General features: G+C 37.9%; 1 protein-coding gene across 6 annotated transcripts in view; it reads left to right on the top strand.

Annotated features, from left to right (window-relative positions):
• The window catches only part of STK33 (serine/threonine kinase 33), a 146,360-nt gene that overhangs the window by 45,703 nt on the left and 78,823 nt on the right, over positions 1–21,834 (top strand). Inside the window, exon 1 of one of the 6 annotated variants that reach the window (XM_027579010.2) lies at positions 2,820–2,917. The exons of the other annotated variants lie outside the window; for them this stretch is intronic. The gene's annotated coding sequence lies outside the window, so the exon portion shown is untranslated. Of the gene's footprint in view, positions 1–2,819; positions 2,918–21,834 lie in introns of those variants that run through there. 6 annotated transcript variants of the gene reach the window in all.

Here is a 21,834-nt window from a genome sequence, read left to right as displayed (position 1 = left end):
GAAAAAAATGCACATACACACATTTTTGCATATATTTTCAGGGGACTCACAGTCTTTAGGCATAAACATGGACTCCTTAGTTCTAGAAGCTTCTTTGCTTAGATAAAATTTGGAATTATCTTGCTTTCCTGATAGATTTCACCCAGCATGCCAGGACAAATATCAACTGCACAGCAGATATTCTGCCCTTCCTCCCTTCCTCTTTCTAAATATTATTAATATAGGTTTGTAGACCAGAGAAACTATGTGACAAATAGAACTTACTCTTGCATATCAAGGTTAAAAGTCTCAGAGGAGCCTCATTCTTCCTGGGCCTAGAGTTGTCTTTGTAGTATTTAGAGTCAGGGCATGAGGACACACACTGGTATCTGAAAGGTCAGGAGACATTGTGTCCTTTTCAGAGCTGTCCCTTTGCTAGGAACTTCACATATCAGTCCCCTAGCAACTGCAGGCTGATTTCTGGCCATCTTCATTTCTGGTGGAGAAACTTATTTATCACCAGTCACCTTCACCAACTGTTCTTTATAACCACCATCTGGTAGTTAGAATGGAGCCACGGCTTTGTGGTGTGAACTTCTGCCTTCTCTCCCTTTCGCCTTTCCTGCTTTCTGTCCTTCCTTCCACAAATATTTATTGAGTTCTATGTGCCAGGCTTTGTTAATGTGAGGAATAATACAATGGTGAGAAAATCTCCATGTCTGGGTGTGTCCAGCTGACTTTGCCCCATTCTTCTGTGGTTCATTCTCTTGTGCCACCATTCTTAGACTCCGAGGGGGCCCTGCTCCTTACTTCCTGCTTCACTGGGATTTAGCATTTAACTGTTTCCTGCCCACACTGGAAATTTTCATCTGCAATTTTTCTTCTGCCTACAACAAACACATGTATTTTCTTATGCAGTTTTTCTTTTGCCTAGTACCACAAATTCATTTTTCCCTTTTAAATAATAATGTAAACATGCAAATCTTAAAATATTTCTGTTGTTAATATGTTCTGGGTCACTATTTTGGAAATAACATCATGGGAATATGGTGTTAATGTGCAAAAATCACCCCCTGGGTTGAGAGTTAGGATTTTTGAAAGATGTCTTAATAATGGGGGCTTTTTCAACTGATAAAATATAGTCTCGTAGCATTTGAAACATTATTAATATTCTTTCAAGAGTAGACATCAATCTCAGAAATCTTGTGTACAAACATGACAAAATTGGTCTGTATTACACTCTGATAAAATCACAAAATGATTTTATTTTCTTCTCTTGTTTATGAATGTGAAATATTTGCATATTATTACAATAACTTCCACAGTAGTTGGAATGAAATCTGATACATTGTTAATGGTGTAGTTAAAAATGTGTGCATTGCATCCATATTTTGTGGCAGTTTTCCAACAGTTTTTTGAAAGGATTCTTAAACCTTGCATGTTTTACAATCAGGCTCTGCAAATAGACACCATCCATGCTTCAGGTTACTTCTTTCAGGGCCCGTGATAGATCACAACATTTTGTCTCCCTGAGCTTGGACAGTCTTATGTCCCCTTCAACATAGTGATCCGGGCTGTTGCTAACTAAGTGCAAATAGTGAGATGCAAGCTATGTGTCATATCAGTTTTGCACCCTAACCATCAGAATCAGCAGAGGATACCAAAACGTCTGCCGAAGGCAAAGGTTGGCCCATCTGGGAGGCAAAGGGCCAGAACAGTAAGTATGTTAGGCTTCGTGGGTCATATGGTCTCTGTTTTTCCACTGTAGTGCCAAAGCGGCCATAGGCAGTATGGAAATGAATGGTTATGGCTGTATTCCAGTAAAACTTTATTTATAGGAACGGGCGGCAGGCCACATTTGGCCCACAAGCCAGAACTTGCTAGCCTCTGGTTTATTTATTTATTTATCTATTTATTTATTTTAAAAGATTTTATTTATTTATTTGAGAGAGAGTGAGCTAGCGAGAGCAGGAACACAAGCAGGGGGAGTGGGAGAGGGAGAAGCAGGCCTCCCGCTGAGCAGGGAGCCCGACGCAGGGCTCCATCCCAGGACCCTGGGATCACAACCTGAGCCGAAGGCAGACGCTTAATGACTGAGCCTCCCAGGCACCCCTAGCCTCTGGTTGAAATCACTGCTACTCAAAGTGGACTCTGTGGACAAAAAGTATCAACGTCATCCATATGCTTATTAGAAATGCGATTCTCCTTCTACGCCCTACACCCTACACTCACTGGATCAGAATCTCTGGGGATGGGGCCCAGGAATCTGCATGTTTACTAGCTGGCAAGGTGATTCTGATGCCTACTAAAGTTTGAGAGCCCCTAGATTAATTAACATGGCACTTCTCTTCTTGAAAAGCTGTGTAGAAGTCAGCTGTGAAACCACCTCATGCATTTAGATCTTCGACTACTTTTCCTGTCTCTTCTATGGCATTTGATCTATTCAAGCTTTCCACTTCATGGGTCATTTTTGGGAATTCACATTTTGCTAGAAAATGAACCTTTTCCTCTTGGCTTCAGATTTGTCGCTGGTGGTGGTTTTAAAGCATTTCTGTGAAACTTTTGACGTTCCTATTAAGACATGGATTTCTGTTCACTCCCCTGGGATCTAGGCAGGCTTATGACCGTTTCAACCAGCAGAGCTCTGGCTGAAGCAATGCCATGTAACTTCCAAGGCTGGTTCAGACAAGGCGACGCAGCTTTCACCCAGTTCTTAGAGGTGCTCACTGTGGGGGAAGTCTGCTGACTCGGGCTCCACCCTGCGGGCGAGGCCACGTGTAAGCTCCCAGTCGTCAGCTAGCACAGTCAAGTGAGCCATCTTGGACACACAGTCCAAATGAACCCTCAGATGGCGGCCACCTTGCTGGCGTCTCAGTGAAGTCACATGAAAGATGTTCCCCCAGATGAGCCCTTCCTCACTTCCTGACTGATACAATCTGTGAGCACAGTCCCTGCTGTTTTAAGTCACTAAGTTGGGGGGTGGTTGTTATGCGGCAATTGTGCCTGGGAAAGTTACCCTAGACTTGCAAGTATTATTGCTTTATAACGATCTTCGTGTCCTTATCTGTGCTTGTGATTTCTTTCATACTCTTTTTTTTTTTTTAAAGATTTTATTTATTTATTCATGAGAGACAGAGGGAGAGAGAGAGAGAAGCAGAGGGAGAAGCAGGCTCCCAAGGAGCAGGGAGCCCGATGCGGGGCTCGATCCCAGGACCCTGGGACCATGACCTGAGCCGAAGGCAGACGCTTAACCATCTGAGCCACCCAGGCGCCCCATACTCTTGATCATATATGTTTTGCTCTCAATTTTCTTTAATTAGAGTTGAAGGGGTTTTATTTATTTTATTAATCATGTCAAAGAATCAGTTTTCAGATTTTTTTATTCTACTATTTGAGATATTTCTATTTCATTAATTGAAGTTTTACCTTTATTCATTTCTTTGTTCCTACTTTCTGCTTGTTTAATTGTTTTTTCCTAGTTGCTAAAGGTGAGTAGGAGGTTAATTTCCTTTTTCCTTTTTCTTCTTTCATAGGAAGTACATTAGAAGCCATAAGATTTTTTCTGAGTATAGCTTTCACCTGTGTCCCATAAGTTTGGGAGGAAATATTTTCCTCTTCGTAGTTTTCTGGCAAGTTTGTAATTTTAATTTTGATTTTCTTTTTATCAAAGCATTTTGGAGAGTGTTTCTAAATTTCTAAGCAAAGTTTTTCTTGTTTCTGGGGTAGAGGGAAGATCTTCCATTTTTCCAACATCTATAATAAGGACATACTTCTCTACTACAAGAAAACAAAATTCCAACTATTTTCCCCAGCAGGACCTTCCCTTCTTCCCTTACCAGTAAGTTTGCTTTGCGCTTCAGAGTGCTTTTACTTACTGACTCCCCCACGTGAGTGCTTTAAATGCTTTTGCTTCTGCTGTCTCCCTATGCCTGACTTCACAAACCCTAAGCTGGTTTTTTCCCCAAAAGTTTAGTAATATTTGTTTCAGACTATGATTAGGTTCTTATCTATTATTTAGCTCTGATATTGTATGTTCTCATTCCCTTTACAAGGTACTGTGTGATGCTCCTCCATTCTTCTCTTCACAGATGCAAAAGCTTTCTTTGAACCTAAGGAACAGTCAGGACTTAGGACACCTTTTCATCCCCCACTCCCACCAGACTCCAGACCTCCTGGAAAATACTTAATAAATAATATGCTCATTTTAATTCTACTCCTGATTTATCTGGGTGTATTTTATAACCCAAATGTTTTGTTTAGAGTGTTGATTTCATTGAAAACTTTGGAAAGAAATATTGCTACACATGCAAAGTTACAGGATGGAAATCAGCTACAGTTACATGGAAGGTTTCCATTAAAAATGTCTCTTGCTATATATCTCAAAGAGATAAAGGTTTAATAACTCAACCCTTATCCTTGAAATGAGAAGTATACTTAAGGTAGATTGGATTAGGGGCGCCTGGGTGGCTCAGTCGTTAAGCGTCTGCCTTCGGCTCAGGTCATGATCCCAGGGTCCTGGGATCGAGCCCCACATCGGGCTCCCTGCTCAGCGGGAAGCCTGCTTCTCCCTCTCCCACTCCCCCTGCTTGTGTTCCCTCTCTCGCTGTGTCTCTCTCTGTCATAAATAAATCTTTAAAAAAAAAAAGGTAGACTGGATTATACCGTTTAATGTTTGAATATGTTGTAGTAAGTGCCATGTAGATTTGTCTGGGATGTTGAAGGTCATTCATTTTAAGCTCCTATTTAGGGAAAAATCCATCCTCCTCATTTCCCAACTCCTGTGTAGTAACTTCTGCCCTTTTATGGAGTTAAATGGATTTCCTTTCCTGCTTCCTTGGGCAAACAATGCTTTCCCATGTCTTATAATATTTTTCCTTAAGTAACCTCTTGAGACATTTTGTTTTCCAATTTCAAAGGTATATCAACTAATTTTTTAATTAAACATGATCTAAACTTTGGTAAATCAAAAATTGGGATTAATAGCATTTTTTACCGAAGTTGGAAAAGCTTACTCTTTTTATCTTGTCCTTTATACTTTTGTTTTTTCTGCCTTGCACTAAAATTATTTGTATTCATGCTACGTTATTTCCTTTTATATAAAGGGTCAAGGACCTCACTATTTGTTTCCTTCATAGGGCCCCAATAATTCCTTACACGTAGTGGGAGCTTGACCAATATTATTAAATAAATGACTGAATAGATACTTGTAACTGCCATTGCGATAATAGTAAAGTGATTTTAGTAATGGTCCTACAATTTTGCCGTGGTAACTTTTTTTTATTATATGGAATATCCTGTTACAGCAAAATTATTTTCTGTATATAATCAAAATATAGTACATAGTACATATACACAGAAGGCAAAATTCTGAGAAGCCTGTTCATATATGGATCTCAAAATCTTTAGATACTTGATAGTTCTTCCACTATCCCGATATGGCAAGAGCAATGAGGTTAAGTAATAATTTAGCTATTCAGCAAAGATGAAACATGCATATGTGATAGAATATTACTTCTTTTACCTCTCCAAGGCATCTAGAGCAGACTTTGACCAAGTTTTGATAATTCCTACCAATGCCATTTGGTGTTGGGGAAGTGGGGAAATTATATGACAGACGTAGGGCAAAATTGGGGACTGGAGAGCACTCAGTACCTTGGAAATCCACAGAGGCAGGTACTTTGGACAATAAATGGATTTAGTCACTGGGCACTGGTGATTGCATGGGATTGACTGTTCATCCCAGAGGAAGAAAGCAAATAAGGACAAGAGAAACAATAATATCTAAGCAACAAACCAGATAACTTTCAAATTTATGTCTAAGCTTTGCTGTTAGTTGATGTATCAAATATTTTAGCAGCTTGTCTTCCACCCAGACTGGGTAAATAGTAGGAAAAAGGAAACCAATTATGACAAATTCTTCTTTTTTTTTTTGTAGTTTTATGGATTTATTAACACAAATACTATGTGCACGTAAGCTTTCTATTCATTTTCTTTGCTGTGCAGCCTGGCATTGGGAATTGGTGACTCCGTTGACCAGCTGGTCTGCTCTTTCCCCAATGGCTTTGTGGTTCTTAGAGGAGACAATGTGAGCAATCTCTGCACAGTAAGATTTGTTGCACCTCACCAGCACTTCAACCTCCTTGACGTTATGGACTAGGAACTTCCAGAAGCCACTGGGCAGCATGTGCGTTGTTTTCTTGTTGCTCCTGCAACCAATATTGGGCAACAAGATCTGGCCTTTGAATCTTCTGTGCACTCTATTGTCAATGACTCTGGGTTTCTGCCAGTTGCACTTAATTGTGACATATTGGTCTGATTGGTGCCAGATGAACTTCTTGGTTTTCTTTTTTTTTTTTTAAAGATTTTATTTATTTATTTGATAGAGAGATACACAGCGAGAGAGGGAACACAAGCAGGGGGAGTGGGAGAGGGAGAAGGAGGCTTCCCGCTGAGCAGGGAGCCCGATGCGGGGCTCAATTCCAGGGCCCTGGGATCATGTTCTTGGTCTTCTTTTTAACAATCTTGGGCTTCACCAGAGGTCCGAGGGTGGCCATCATGCCGAATAGGAGATGGCTGTCACCTCTGAAGGCAGGGCAGAGGAAGAGAGCTATGACCAGTTCTTAATTTGTATTGTTTGAATTTCCATTCAAGTCTATATTTGTTTTGTTTTGTTTTGTTTTTTAAGATTTTTAAGATTTTGTTTGTTTGACAGAGAGAGACACAGTGAGAGAGGGAACACAAGCAGGAGGAGTGGGAGAGGAAGAAGCAGGCTTCCTGCGGAGGAGGGAGCCCGATGCGGGGATTGATCCCAGGACCCTGGGATCATGACATGAGCCGAAGGCAGACACTTAACGACTGAGCCACCCAGGCGCCCCCAAGTCTGTAGTTGTATGCGCTGGATCCTGGATACCCTAATCAAAGTTATTAACTTTTTCTGTGTTCCCACAGTATCAACCTCTATTGAGCATTTAATTATTCTTCCTTGTGTTAAAGTTAGTTGGTCACATAACCAGATTGGCATTTTTCAATACCAGTTTGGTCAAACTTGGGACCATGACCATTACTGGGTAGTGAAATCAATTTAGTGGAGTGGTGGTAGGGTGTTGTGACAAGAATATTTATATATGATATTTTCAAGGTTAATTCACATTGTACGTATGTCAGTGGCCAAATAATATTCCAATTATATATGCCACATTTTGTTTATCCGTTTATCAGTTTATGAACATTTGGATTGTTTCCAACTTTTTGGCTACTATGAATAATGCTTCCATGTTCATTCATGTATAAGTTTTTGTGTGAATATATGTTTTCAGTTCTCTTGGGTCTATACCTAGACATTGCTGGGTCATATGGTAACTTTATGTTAACTTTTGAGGAACTTCCAAATTGTTTTCCAAAGCAACTACACCATTTTATATTCCCACCAGCAATGTGTGGGAGTTCCAAGTTCCAATTACTCCACAACCTCTCCAACACTTGTTATTTTATTTTTTGTTTGTTTGTTTGTTTTATTATAGCCATCAAGGTGAGTGTGAGGTGGTATCTCATTATGGTTTTGATTTACATTACATTTGATTACATTTCCTAGTGACTAAAGGAATTGTGCTTATGTTCATTTGTTTATTGGCATTTGTATATCTTCTTTGGAGAAATTTCTATGCAAATCCTTTGTCCACTTTTTTTTAAGATTGTATTTATTTATTTATTATATATAGAGAGAGAGTGGGGAGGTCGAGTGGGGAGGGTCAGAGGGAGAGGGACAAGCAGACTCTGTGCCAAGCATGGAGCTGGATGCAGGACTTCATCCGAGGACCCTGAGATCATGACCTGAGCTGAAATCAAAAGTCAGACACTTAACTGACTGAACCACCCAGGCACCCCTGTCCACTTTTTAATTGGGTTGTCTTTTTATTCTCAAATTTTAAGAGTTCTTTATATATTCTGGATACTAGACACTAGTGTAGTTAATATACAGTGTTATATTAGTTTCAGGTGTACAATATAGTATTTCAACAATTCCATGTATTACTCAGTGCTCATCAACCTAAGTGTACTCTTATTGTTCTTTATAGTTAAGAATCTTGTTTTTTTGATTTGCCTTTTTTCCCCCTTTTGTTCATTTATTTTGTTTCTTAAATTCAACATTTGAGTGAAATCATATGGTATTTGTCTTTATCTGACTGGCTTTTTTGCTTAGCATTATACTCTCCAGATCCATCCATGTTATTGCAAATGGCAAGCTTTCATTCTTTTTTATGGCTAAATAATATTTCATTGTGTGTGTGTGTGTGTGTGTGTGTGTGTACCCCACATCTTCTTTTTAAGTTTTTATTTAAATTCTGGTTAGTTAACATACAGTGTAATATTAGTTTCAGGTATACAATATAGTGATTCAACACTTCCATACATTACCCGATACTAATCACAGGCGCACTCCTTAATCCCCATCACCTATTTAACCTATCCCCCCACCCACCTCCCTTCTGGTGACCATCAGTTTGTTCTCTATAGTTAAGAGTCTGTTTCTTGGTTTGCCCCTCTCTCTCTGTATTTCCCCCTTTGCTCATATATTTTGTTCCTTAGATTTTATTTGTTTATTTTTTTAAGTAATCTCTATACCCGATGTGGGGCTTGAAATCACAACCCTGAGATCAAGAGTTGCATGCTGTACTGACTGAGCCAGCCAGGTGCCCTGTTTTGTTTCTTAAATTCCACTTATGCATGAAATCATATGGTATTTGTCTTTCTCTGACTGACTTTTTTCACTTAGCATAATACTCTCTAGCTCCATCCATGTTGTTGCAAATGACATGATTTCATTCTTTTTAATGGCTGAGTAATATTCCATTGTGTGTATGTGTATATATATATATATATATATATATATATATATATATATATATACACCACATCTTCTTTATCCATTCATCAACTGATGGACACTTAGGCTGTTTCCATAATTTGGCTATTGTTGATAATGCTGCTATAAACATCAGGGTGCATACCCCTTTGAATTAGTATTTTTGTATTCTTTGGGTAAATACCTAGTAGTTCATTGGATCATAAGGTAGTTCCATTCTTAACTTTTTGAGGAAGCTCCATACTGTTTTCCAGAGTGGCTGTACCAGTTTGCATTCCCACCAAGAGTGTAGAAGAGTTCCCCTTTCTCCACATCCTTGCCAACACCTGTTGTTTTCTTGTTTTATTGATTTTAGCCCTTCTGACAGGTGTGAGATGATAGCTCATTATAGTTTTGATTTGCATTTCCCTGAGGATAAGTGATATTAAGCATCTTTTCATGTGTCTGTTGACCATCTGTATGTCTTTGGAAAAATGTCTATTCATGTCTTCTGTCCATCTTTAAATTGGTTTCTTTGATTTTTGGGTGTTGAGTTTTATAAGTTCTTTATATATTTTGGATACTAACCCTTTATTGGGTATGTCATTTGCAATATGAGTAGGTTGTCTTTAATTTTGTTGATTGTTTCCTTTGCTGTGAAGAAGCTTTTTATCTTGTAGTCCCAATAGTTTGTTTTTGCTTTTTGTTTCCCTTACCTCAGGAGACATATCTCGAAAGATGTCATTATGGCCAATGTCAGAGGAATTACTGTCTTTGTTCTCTTCTAGGATTTTTATGATTTCAGATCTCACATTCAAGTCCTTAATCCATCTGGATTTTATTTTAGTGTATGGTGTAAGAAAGTGGTCCGGTTTCATTCTTTTGTATGTAGCTGTCCATGTTTCCCAACACCCTTAGTTAAAAGACTGTCAGACTGTCTTTTCTCCATTGCATATTCTTGCTTCCTTTGTGGAAGATTAATTGACCACATAATTGTGGGTTTATTTCTGGGCTTTCTATTCCATTCCATTGATCTGTGTCTAGTTGTACCAGTACCATACTGTTTTGATTATTACAGCTTTGCAATATAACTTGAAGTCTGGAATTGTGATATCTTTTAGTTTTGTTTTTCATTTTCGAGATTGCTTTAGGGATATTTGGGATCTTTTGTGGTTCCATACAAATTTTAGGGTTTTTTTTTTCTAGTTCTGCGGAAAAGGCTGTTTGTATTTTGATAGGGATTGCATTAAATCTGTAGGTTGCTTTGGGTAGTATAGACATTTTAACAATACTTGTTCTTCCAATTCATGAGCATGGAATATCTTTCCATTTGTTTTGTATCATCTTTAATAATTTCTTTCATCAATTTCTTTCTAGTTTTATAGTTTTCAGAGTACAGGTCTTTTACCTTTTTTGGTTAGTATTTTATTATTTGTAGTGCAATTGTAAATGGGATTGTTTTCTCAATTTCTCTTTCTGCTCTTCATTATTAGTGTATAGAAATGCAGTGGATTTCTGTATATTGATTTTGTATCCTGTGACCTTACTGAATTTATTTATCAGCTCTAGTAGTTTTTTGGAGGAGTCTTTAGGTTTTACTATATAGAGCATCATGTCATCTGCAAAAAGTGAAAGTTTTGTTTCTTCCTTACCAGTTTGGATGCCTTTTATTTCTTTTTGTTGTCTGATTGCTGTGCTAGGACTTCCAGTACTATGATGAAATAAAGTGGGACAGTGGACATCCTTGTCTTGTTCCTGATCTTAGGGGAAAAGCTCTCAGTTTTCCCCCATTGAGTATGATATCAGCTGTGGGTTTTTCCTATAAGGCCATTATGTTGAAGTATGTTCCCTCTAAACCTACTTTGTTGAGGGTTTTTATCATGAATGGATGGTGTACTTTGTCAGATGCTTTTTGTGCCACTACTGAAATTATCATATGGTTTTTATCCTTTCTCTTATTGTTGTGATGTATTATGTTGACTGATTTGCAAATATTGAACCACCCTTGCATCCTGGGAATAAATCCCACTTGATTGTAGTAAATGATTTTTTTAAATGTATTATTGGATTCAGTTTGCTAATACTTTGTTGAAGATTTTTGCATCTATGTTCATCAGAGATATTGGCCTGTAGTTTTCTTTTTTAGTGGGGTCTTTATCTGCTTTTGTTATCAAGGTAATGCTCTCCTTACAGAATGAATTTGGAAATTTTCCTTCCTGTTCTATTTTTTGGAAAAGTTTGAGAATAGGTAGAATCACCTTTGAAACTGTCTGGTCCTGGACTTGTTTGTTGGAATTTTTTTGATTACTGATTTAATTTTGTTGCTGGTGATCAGTCTGTTCAAATTTTCTATTTCTTCCTGCTTAAGTTTTAGTAGGTTATGTGTTTCTAGGAATATATCCATTTCTTCTAGGTTGTCCCATTTGTTGGCTTATATTTTTCATAATATTCTCTCACAATCTTTTGTATTTCTTTGATGTCAGTTTTTATTTCTCCTTTCATTTCTGATTTTGTTTGAGTCTCCCCGCCCCGCCCCCCACCTCTTTTTAAAGAGTCTGGCTAGAGTTTGTTGATCTTTCAAAAGAACCAGCTCCTGGTTTCATTGATCTGTTCTATTGTTTTTTTTTTTTTTTTTAGTCTCTATATAATTTATTTCTGCTCTAATATTTATTATTTCCTTCCTTCTGCTGGTTTGGGCTTTTGTTTGTTCTTTTTCTAGCTCCTTTTGGTGTAAGGTTAGGTTGTTTATTTGAGATTTTTCTTGCTTCTTGAGGTAGGTCTGTATTGCTATAAACCTCCCTCTTAGAACTGATTTTGCTGCATCCCAAAGGTATTGAGCCATTGTGTTTTGGTTTTCATTTGTCTCCCTGTAATTTTTTATTTCTTCTTTGTTTTCTTGGTTGGCCCATTGATTGTTTTGTAGGATGTTACTTAACCTCCATGTATTCATGCTCTTTTCAGATATTTTCTTGTGGTTGATTTCTAGTTTCATAGCATTGTGGTCAGAAAAGATACGTGGTATGACTTTGGTCTTTTTTAATTTGTTGAGACTTGTTTTGTGGTTTAACGTGATCTATTCTGAAGAATGTTCCATGTGCACTTGAAAAGAATGTATATTCTGCTATTTTAGGATAGGATGTTCTGAATATGTCTTTTAAATCATCTAGTCCAGTGTGTCTTTCAAAGCCACTATATCCTTGTTGATACTCTGTTTGATCTGTTTGTTGATATAAGTGGGGTGTTAAAGTCCCCTAGTATTATTGTATTACTATTGATTAGTTCCTTTATGTTTGTTATTAACTGGTTTATGTATTTGGGTGCTCCTCCTTTGTCTTGTTATGGTCTTTGTTTTAAAGTCTATTTTGTTCGATATAAGTATTTCTACCCTGACTTTCTTTTGACAGCTATTTGCATGATAAATATTTCTCCATTCCTTCACTTTCTTTTCTTTTCTTTCTTTTTTTTTTTCCATTCCCTCACTTTCATTCTACATGTGTCTTTAGGTCTGAAATGAGTCTCTTGTAGATAGCATATAGATAGGTCTTGTGGGGTTTTTTTGTTTTTTGTTTTTTGTGGGTTTTTTTGGTAAAGATTTTGCTTATTTATTTATTTGAGAGAGATAGAGAGAGAGAGGGGAACAGGAGGAGCAGAGGGAGAGGGACAAGCAGACTCCTCGCTGAGCATGGAGCCCAACATGGGGCTCAATCTCATGACCCTGAGATTGCAACCTGAGCCGAAATCAAGAGTTGGTGTTTAACTGACTGAGCCACCCGGGCATCCCAATAAGTCATGTTTTTTTATCCATTTTGTCACCCTATGTCTTTTGATTGGAAGGTTTAGTCCATATACGTTCAAAGTCATTGTTGATAGGTATACATTTATAGACATTTTGTTACTTGTTTTGTGGTGTTTTTGTAGTTCTTCTCTGAACGTTTCTTCTCGTGCTCTCTTCTCTCATGGTTTGTTGGCTTTCTTTAATGATGTACTTGGATTCCTTTCTCCTTATTTTTTACATATCTATTATTATTTTTTTAAATTTGTGGTTACCGTTAGGTTTGTAATATAACATCCTCTGCATATAGAAGTCTATATTAAGTTGATGGTTGCTTGAGTTCAACCTGTTTTTACTCCTCTTCCCCCTATATTTTAGGTATATGGTGCCATACTTTACATCCTTTTATTTTGTGAGTTCCTTAACTGATTTTTACAGATATACTTATTTTTACTGCTTTTGTGCTTCCTACTTTTCTTACTCTTACTTATGGTCTTTCCTTTCCGCTCAGAGAGTCACCTTTAACATTTCTTGTAGGGCTTATTTAGTGGTCATGCACTCCTTTAGCTTTTGTTTGTCTGGGGAACTCGTTATCTCTCCTTCTAATCTGAAGAATAGCCTTGCTGGATAGATTATTCTTGGCTGCAGATTTTTTCCTTTCAGCACTTTGAATATATCATGCCACTTTCTCTGGCTTGTAACATTTCTGCTGGAAAATCTGCTGATAGCCTTATGGGGTTTCCCTTTTATATAACTGTCTTCTTTTTTCCTGATGCTTTAACAATTCTCTCTTTATCATTACTTTTTGCCATTTTAATTACTATGTCTTGGTGTGGACCTCCTCGGGTTGATTTTGGGGGACTGGAGTGTCTCTGTGTTTTCTGGATCTAGATATCTGTTTCCTTTCCCAAATTAGGGAAGGTTTCAGCTATTATGTCTTCACATGAATTTTCTGCCCCCCTTTCTCACCCTTCTTCCAGGATCTCTATAATGCATTGTTATTAGCTTTGATGGAATCACTGAGTTTCCTAAGTCTATTTTCATTTTGCATGATTTTTTTCCTCTCATCTGCTCAGCTTGATTACTTTCCATTACTCTGTCATCCAGGTCACTGATTCATTCTTCTGCTTTCTCTAACCTGCTTTTTATTCCATTTAGTGTATTTTTTTTCCATCTAGTGTATTTTTAATTTCATTTATTGTGTTCTTCATTTCTGATTGGTTCTTTTGTTATCTCTTTATTAAGGGTCTCACTGATGTCTTCTGCTCTTTTTTCAAGTTCAGTGAGTATCTTTATGATCATTACTTTAAATTCTCTATCAGGCATATTATTTATATCCATTTTACTTAGGTCTTTTACTGTGGTTATGTCCTATTCTTTCATTTGGGAAATATTCCTCTGTCTCCTCATTTTGTCTAACTCTCTGTGTCTATTTCTGTGTTTTGGGAAAGGCAGCTACCTCTCCTGCTCTTGAAAGTAATGGGCTTATGATGAAGAGGTTCTGTAGGGCCCTGCAGTCCAGTGTTCCCTGTTCACCAGAACCTGGCACTTCAAGAGTGTTTCCTCTGTGTGTTGTGTGCACCCTGCTGTTGTGTCCTTGCCACTTACCTTCAGTCCAATCATCTGCAGTAGCTCTGTTTGCCTGTTGTGGGCAGTGTTTGGTCCCCAGCTGGGGTGGGGTGTGAAGTTTTAACAAGGCTTGCCTTAGTCTTCTGTGGGGCCACTGTCTTCACTAGGACCGAGACCTCTAAAGTGTGCAAGTTGGGAGATGTGGTATTGGCAAGTTTTGCTCTAGTCTTCTCGGGGAGGGGACCCACAGCACCAGGACCGAGGCAAAAGTGACTGGAAAGGGCGGATCTTGGTGTAAGCAGGTTAGGTAGTGAATTCTATGCCACACTGGTTCCTACAGATGGCTGTGTGTTTGTGTTGGGGGGGGTAGGGCAGGGAGATGACACCTGCCAGCTTCCTTGTTCCTAGAGGGGTCTCCCTGCGAAAACTGCCCTTCCAGGACACGCTCTGAGATGAGTAAATAAAGCTCCCTCCTATATGCCCCAGGCAGTTTTCAAACAGCAGCTTCTATGCTGTATCTCCATAGCCTGTTTGTTGTGCTGTTTTTTTAAGGGTGGAGACTCAGCTTCCTGTCATCTTCTAGGCTCTCCCAGAACCAAGCTTGCTGATTTTTAAAATTCTAGGCTTTAAGTCCTGCTGGTTGTAAAAACTCATGAAATTTGGCCCCTGTTCCTTTTAAAGCCAAATGATTTGAGGATCTTCTTCCCTGTCTGAGCTCCCTCTTGTGAGAGTCTTTTTCTCTTCCTTCTTCACACCCATGGCTCCCTCCCTCCTCTGGGCAGCCATAGTCTTATGTTTAGCTCTCCCCCCTCCCCCACCACCATGTCTCCTACCCCTTTGATATGACCTTTTCAGTACCCTCAGTTGTTGAGTTTGTTCTGCCAGTCTTTGGGTCATTTTCTGGGTTATTTACACTGATGTGAGTGTTATCTAGCTGTATCTGGGATATGAGGTGAGCTTAGGGCCCTCTTACTCTGCCATCTTCCCAGCCCTGCTTCCCACTGTTTTCTGTCCTTGGCTGTCATATGTTTTCATTCCACACATCCTTCTTGGGTGATCTCACCTACACCCATGATTTCAGTTGCCTCTTCTATGATGTAAGTCTTAAATCCAAGTTTCCTTGTTTTTTTTTTAAAGATTTTATTCATTTATTTGACAGAGAGAGCGAGAGAGCACAAGCAGGGGGAGCAGTAGAAGGAGAGGGAGAAGTAGGCCTCCTGCTGAGCTGAGCAAGGAGCCTGATGCAGGGCTCAATCCCAGGACTCTGAGATCATGACCTGAGCTGAAGGCAGACGCTTAACCATCTGAGCCACCCAGGCACCCTAAATCCAAGTTTCTAACCTAGATTTCTCTTTATGTCTGGGCTTATATATCCACTACCTCTTAGGGATCTCCCTTTCAGTGTCCTGAAGGCAAAACTAACTTAACATATCCCAAACCTACCTGATTATCTTACTCCAAATCTATTCTTCCTCCTCTCCTTACTATCTTGGTAATTTGGTCATCATCCACCTCAGTATTCAAGGTGTTCTTGACTTTTCTCTTTTTTTTCTTTTAAAGATTTATTTATTTATTTGAGAGAGAGAGAGCACCAGTGGGAGGAAGGGGCAGAGAGAGAGAGAGAGAATCTCAAGCAGACTCACTGCTGAGGGTAGAGGCCAACGCAGGGCTCAATCTCATGACCCTGAGATCATGACCTGAGCTGAAATCAAGAGTTGGACACTTAACTGGCTGAGCCACCCAGGTGTCCCAACTTTTCTCTTTCTCTCCCCATGGTCATAACTAATCATTTACCAAGTTCTATCACTCTATTTCCTAAGTATCTCCAGAATTTGGCTATTTTCCCCATCCCTAATGCTGCTTTCCTAATTAAGGCCACATTTATATCTTTGCCTGAACTATTGTAATACTTTCTTGTGTTTCCATCTCTAGTCTTGTCTTATCTTTCATACATTTTCTGTACTGCGGGAAGAATATGCTTTATAAAAAGCACACTTCCTTTTGTCATTCTCTTGCCAGGTAAACAATAGCTGGGAATACAGATGCCATCCCTGCATTCAGGGAACTTGGGTATAGTGAGGGATACAGACAAATAAATGACCAAGTACGATTCAGAGTGTGATAGAGCAAGTATAGTGCATTAAAGAGATTAGCAGACATTCAACTGAACTTGATTCAAGATATCAAGAAAATTTGAGAGGAGATGATGTCTAAGTTGAGATCTACGGGAAGAGTAGGAATTATAATGATGAAGGGAAGAATGGGAAAGAGGGTTCCTGGCTGAGAGTGCATGAAGGAAGATGTAAAGAAGGTAAAGGATTGTAGGAAATGAAAGAAGTTTTGTAGGTTAGAAAACTTTAGGTTGGAAATGAAGAGGTACACCAGAGCCACATCACATAGGCTCCTGTTTGTTGTGTTAAGGACACTGTGCTGTTGGGAACCACTGAAGTGATTTTTGTTGGGGGGAAACATGATCAGATTTGAATATTAGAAAGAACACCCTGGGTATAGTGAGGGAAATGCTTTGGTTGAGAGGGCTGACTTGGAATCAGGGTGACCCGTTAGCAAGCTCTTGCATTAATCCAGGTAAGAGATGATATTGATGTGGACATTTGGAATGGAGAAAATTGAATGGATTTGAAATTGTTTTAAAGTAGAATGGACTTGTCATAGTTGAATACAGAGGTTGAGGGAGAGGAAAGAACTGAGGAAAATTTTATATTATTCAGTTAATTAAGCTATTTCAATAGTTATCTATTTAGAACATAAAGTTATTGTGTATTTATGTAAGTATGTATGTACATTAGTGACAAGAAAATGTATGGTGTTTTGTAGGTTGTTTGTTTGTTTGTTTGTTTGTTTTCCCAAATAATCTACTTCTGTTGTAGGTCTAAAGATCTAAACTCCCTTGAATAGACTGTACTGTTTACTTGGTAAAAGCTAGTAAATGTAGACCTAGTGCCTGGGTCAATTTATTTCTTTCTATGAGCCTAACTTCTCATTTCCTACTAGGATTCATGATTAAAATATCTCACTTCTAGTCAACATTTTTTTCTACCCTAAGCATAAAACTACATGTTTGGTTCTATCAGCTTTCCTTAGCTACATAAGGATGTTTCTACTGTGGAATTTGCACTACAAAGCAATTCAAAACTTTCGAATTTTCTGTTTGTAATGTAGTAGATCTCAGTAAGGTAAAAGGACTTGCTGATTTTAAGTTCAGTTTTATTTGGTCACTTTCTATCAAATGAATTTATGTCTACTGACTAAACATGTCAGTTTACTATCTGAATAAAAAACATACCATGAAAATAGCATTCTTTGAGTTTGAAGATCTGATTTAAAAGTTTATCATTTCATCACTAAGACATGAAAAGAGAATCATTGCTCATTTTTGCAGAAGAGGTTTGGAAACTCATATTTTTGGACTCTCATATTCTTTTATATGGACTTTGCAAAAATATAATCTTACAATCACTATTCCCTAAATTATTTCTAGTATTTGTTAAGTTGATATGTGGTTGGATATAGTATTGTTAAACAAAAGTAGCTTTATTTATATTTTAGGAAATCAAGGAAAATTTAATATTAATTTTTTATGTGTTATAGAGTACATTTTAAATCTTCCTCATAAAAAATTTCTTTTTAATTGAAGAAAAAAATTTCTTCTCCCCCCTCCAAAAGAATCCTCTCTGTTCTCAGTTGCTTTTTAAAATCTTGAACCTGTCAGTGAAATTGTGTAATCTAGTAATAACATGCCTAAGGCTTACTGCCTTTTCTTGGGCAACAGTATCAGCAAATGATGTGCTCTATCGATTTTAATCACATTGTTTTTACAGTTCCATTGCAAGGTTTTGAAAACTCACCAAGTAAATAAATCTGTGGATACAGATACCTCCTTTCTCTGAAAATCTTAACTATTTACATATTATTCCGTTTTGATCAGTTGTTAAGGTAATATGTAAACTAGTAATATTTTGAGAGATGATTTGGCCCTTGCTAGTCTAAAACATTCTGCCTGATACTCAGCGTTACCTATTTAAAAAATAAAATTCTTATAAAGGTGATATTTGAGTGCCTGTAGAATTCAGAATTTAACATAGAACTAATTGTGTATGGGCTACTCCAGCAAGCCATTCCCTCAACAAGTCAGCTGCATACATTTAGAGCAAGCTCTTGTAATTGTATTCTAAGCTAGCTATGAGCTAATTAGATGACAATTTGTATCTTGGAACCCATGTAGAACAATATTTGGAGCATTAGACTGAGAGATTGCTACTGACTGATAAAATAATTTTCTGATGCTACCATCCATTGGGTTTTGACGGAGTTTCATAATAATAATAAAAACTTCCATTTATTTAGAGCTTACAGTGTAGCAGTACTTTACATACATTATATCCTATCCTTATAACAATTCTGCCATGTGAGTATATAAACATCATCTGTGTATATACTTCGCATATGAGGAAGCTGAGACCAGATATGTTACGTCACTGGTGGGGAATTGGAACCTTGGTCTAATAGTAAAGTTTGGGTTCTTTTTCATTACCAAGGGCAAACACATTTCATCTGAAATTTTCTGTACAGGTAAAATGGAATCATTCTGAGACTTGTGAGATTTTAATGCTTGTAAATTGTTTAGAAATTTGGGGTCCTTAGACCCCAAATGGTGGAATAGTGGTATCCTATTTTTTGGGTCTGATATAGCTTTGTTTGTAATAGTGCTAAATTTGGTATAGGGTGTGTGTGTGTGTGTGTGTGTGTGTGTACGTACCTGTGTGTATAAAATAAATAGCTTAATATTTTATGTGGGATTTATACTGGGAAACTTTCTTTGGTGTTTGTTGTTACTTTGGAACTAATTAGATCTATGCTATTTACACTGCAACACTGACTCTAGTGAATTTGTCACTAAATTCTAATTTGTTCATATGGCAGTAGATTTTGATTGATTATACTGACTGGAGCCTATTCTTCATTCTTTTGAGCTTTATAGTTTATATTTTCAGCATACACCACCCTGTGTCCCCACCACTGCTGAGTTTCATATGGTTGCTGGAGGAGGTAGTGTTGGCATTTTGGCCACTCTCTAATCACTCCAGATCTGTGGCCAGTTACTGTTAGGGGTGGAAGTGCTCACCTAAGATGATTCTACTGTAGCAGTGCTTTCTTTTTGGCAGCTCTCTCAGAATGAGAACCTCGTCTCCCACTCTACCCCATCTGTGTTTTGTGCCTGGTGGAGCCACTATTCTTCAGTAAAGACACCTTGTTTAACCCTGATCTTTTCTGGAAGTGCTTTTTCTCTCTTCTTGTCTTAACCTGGATGGGGCTTTCTCACTCCCATTGTTCTTGCCTTCAAATGGAGATCACCTTTTTCTATTCCTCTGGAACTGGAGAATCTGGGCCCTTGCATATGCCGTTGTCTCTGTCTGGAAAGCTTTTCCTTGACTTGTTCACCGGGTGAACTCCAATTCATTCTTTAAGACTTAGTTTGAATACTACCTGTCCCATGAAACCTTCTGTGACCTTTCCCTCAGCAAGTCAGTAATAATGATTTTTAAAGCAATAACGTAGTATATCTACCAGGCAAAGTACTAGACATTTTACAAGTGTTATCTAGTTAGTCCTCACAAAAGTCATTTAAGATAGTTAGCCCCACTATTATTTCCACTTTACATGTGGAGGAACTGAGCTAGTAAGTGGTGGAAAGTAGAGTTTGAATTCTGATCTCTCTCATTCTAAAAATTTTTGTTTCCCACTAGACTATGTTACTTCCTTGATCACTCCCTCTTTTGTATCACTTTTGTACTTTGTACATACCTATCATTATCTTTATCATAATCATTGTGAGGCCCATGTCCTGATAATAGCTTCATCCCCAATATCCAATACAATTTTTGATATGTAATAAGTATTCAAAAAAGTTTGCGGGATACATACATAAACTATTAGATGATTAGATTCTCAGTTGGCCTGTTCTCCTACTTGGACCCCTGGTGCTTTTTGCTTATTGCCCTTTGGATACTCTTTTTGGCCAGACTTACAGAACCCTAGCAATTAAGTACCTTTTAGGTCTTATTTCCCCAATCTTTCCTAGCTTACTGGAATTAACAGCCATGACACATTGATTCCTGAGATACGATATTCTAAATGCTTTTGTCTGGCTATGAATCTGGGGTTTGTGTGCTACAGATAAATGGCTCATCCCTAGGAGTAAAGAAAACAGATTCTTCCAGAAAATAAATATCCTTACCTGAGCTCATTTGGCTAGGGATCCTGAGGTTAACATATTTCATATGATTTGTTTGTTTGACTGTGACATACATGTTTTATTATGAAGGAAAGAATGAACCCGTTATTGCTAATTGTACCATCTGCCAAAAATAGTGATCTTTTGTTGAATATAAGGATCTTAGTAATAAGGTTTATTATGACCAAGGACTATAGTTGTTGGGAACTGGCCTTAGCTAGTAGAAACCCTTTGCATTTGACAATATGGTCCATCCCTCAAATAAATACTTATGTGTTTATATCCTTTCAGACTCCTGAAAACCACAGTCTTGAGTAGAACATAAATATGGGAGTACAGTTATAACTTCTTGTCTGATGGGGAACCTTTTAGAAGCAGGTAGAAATTTAGAGGATTGGGGTCAGGCCTAGTGTGGGGCTTTTGGTGTTTTGCTCTAGAAAGAGAGCTTCAAGGTAGAGTGAGAGTTTGGTTGTAGTACATTTTTTGGCCAGGAGACTTCCACAAAGATTTTCTGATTTTGTTTACATGACAGGTCACTGGTTCTCTCACACTAGGTAACTGCATTGGATATTCTATTTGTAAGCTCTAAGACATTGTTTCCTTCAATCAGTAAATGACTTTCAATCAATAATCCTTATTTAATGGAGACCTTCTACTGGACACAAGATGACAAGGCGAATCGAACATAGTTCCTGCCCTGGAAGGGCTCACAGTTAAGAGAAGTAGTCTTTGTTGTTGTTTTCTGTTATTAAATTAATATGATTTCTGCAGAAACTTGAAATAGGGATCATGGAATCTGTTGTTGGTGTTTTGTTGTAGACTGTTTGGAGTTGCTGAGTTTGCAGAGATCTGACCACAGGACGAAAGTTTCCCGGATACGTCTAAATTGTGTTTCTGGTACTGGAACATGATCTTGAGGGTCAGAATGCCTTTTCTAATATGGTCTGAAACATCTGGGTTGGAGCATTATATCACATGTTTTCTTAGCTAACTAAATAGTTTCATGGAAAGTTGCTGGCTTTGGAAACTTCCTCTTTTTTAGGACTTCTGGGAATATTTGACACACAGGAAAGACACTCTAACCACACAATTGTATTTGTATTAACATATTTTATTAATGCAAAGTTATTAATTACTGCTTGATAAATGAAGCTAGCAAACTTTCACATTTACCATCAAATTCTTAATCTTATTGATCCATTGCTAATTGGATTAAGATTGCCGAATACATATTTACTTTTTTTTAAGCTCTATTTTCTTATAAAATTTCAATTATATAACACAATGTTATCAACTATAGTCACCATGTTATACATTAGATTCTCAGACCTTATTCATCTTCTCGGTGAAAGTTTGTATCCAATAAGTGAGGTGATGGATGTGTTAATTAACTTTATGGGAGAACCCTTTCACAATGTA

Source organism: Zalophus californianus, chromosome 11, assembly GCF_009762305.2.
Source record: "Zalophus californianus isolate mZalCal1 chromosome 11, mZalCal1.pri.v2, whole genome shotgun sequence".
Taxonomy (NCBI): Eukaryota; Metazoa; Chordata; class Mammalia; order Carnivora; family Otariidae; genus Zalophus; species Zalophus californianus.
The sequence above is the reverse complement of the archived record's forward strand: the minus strand, read 5'-3'. Positions and strand labels throughout refer to the sequence as shown.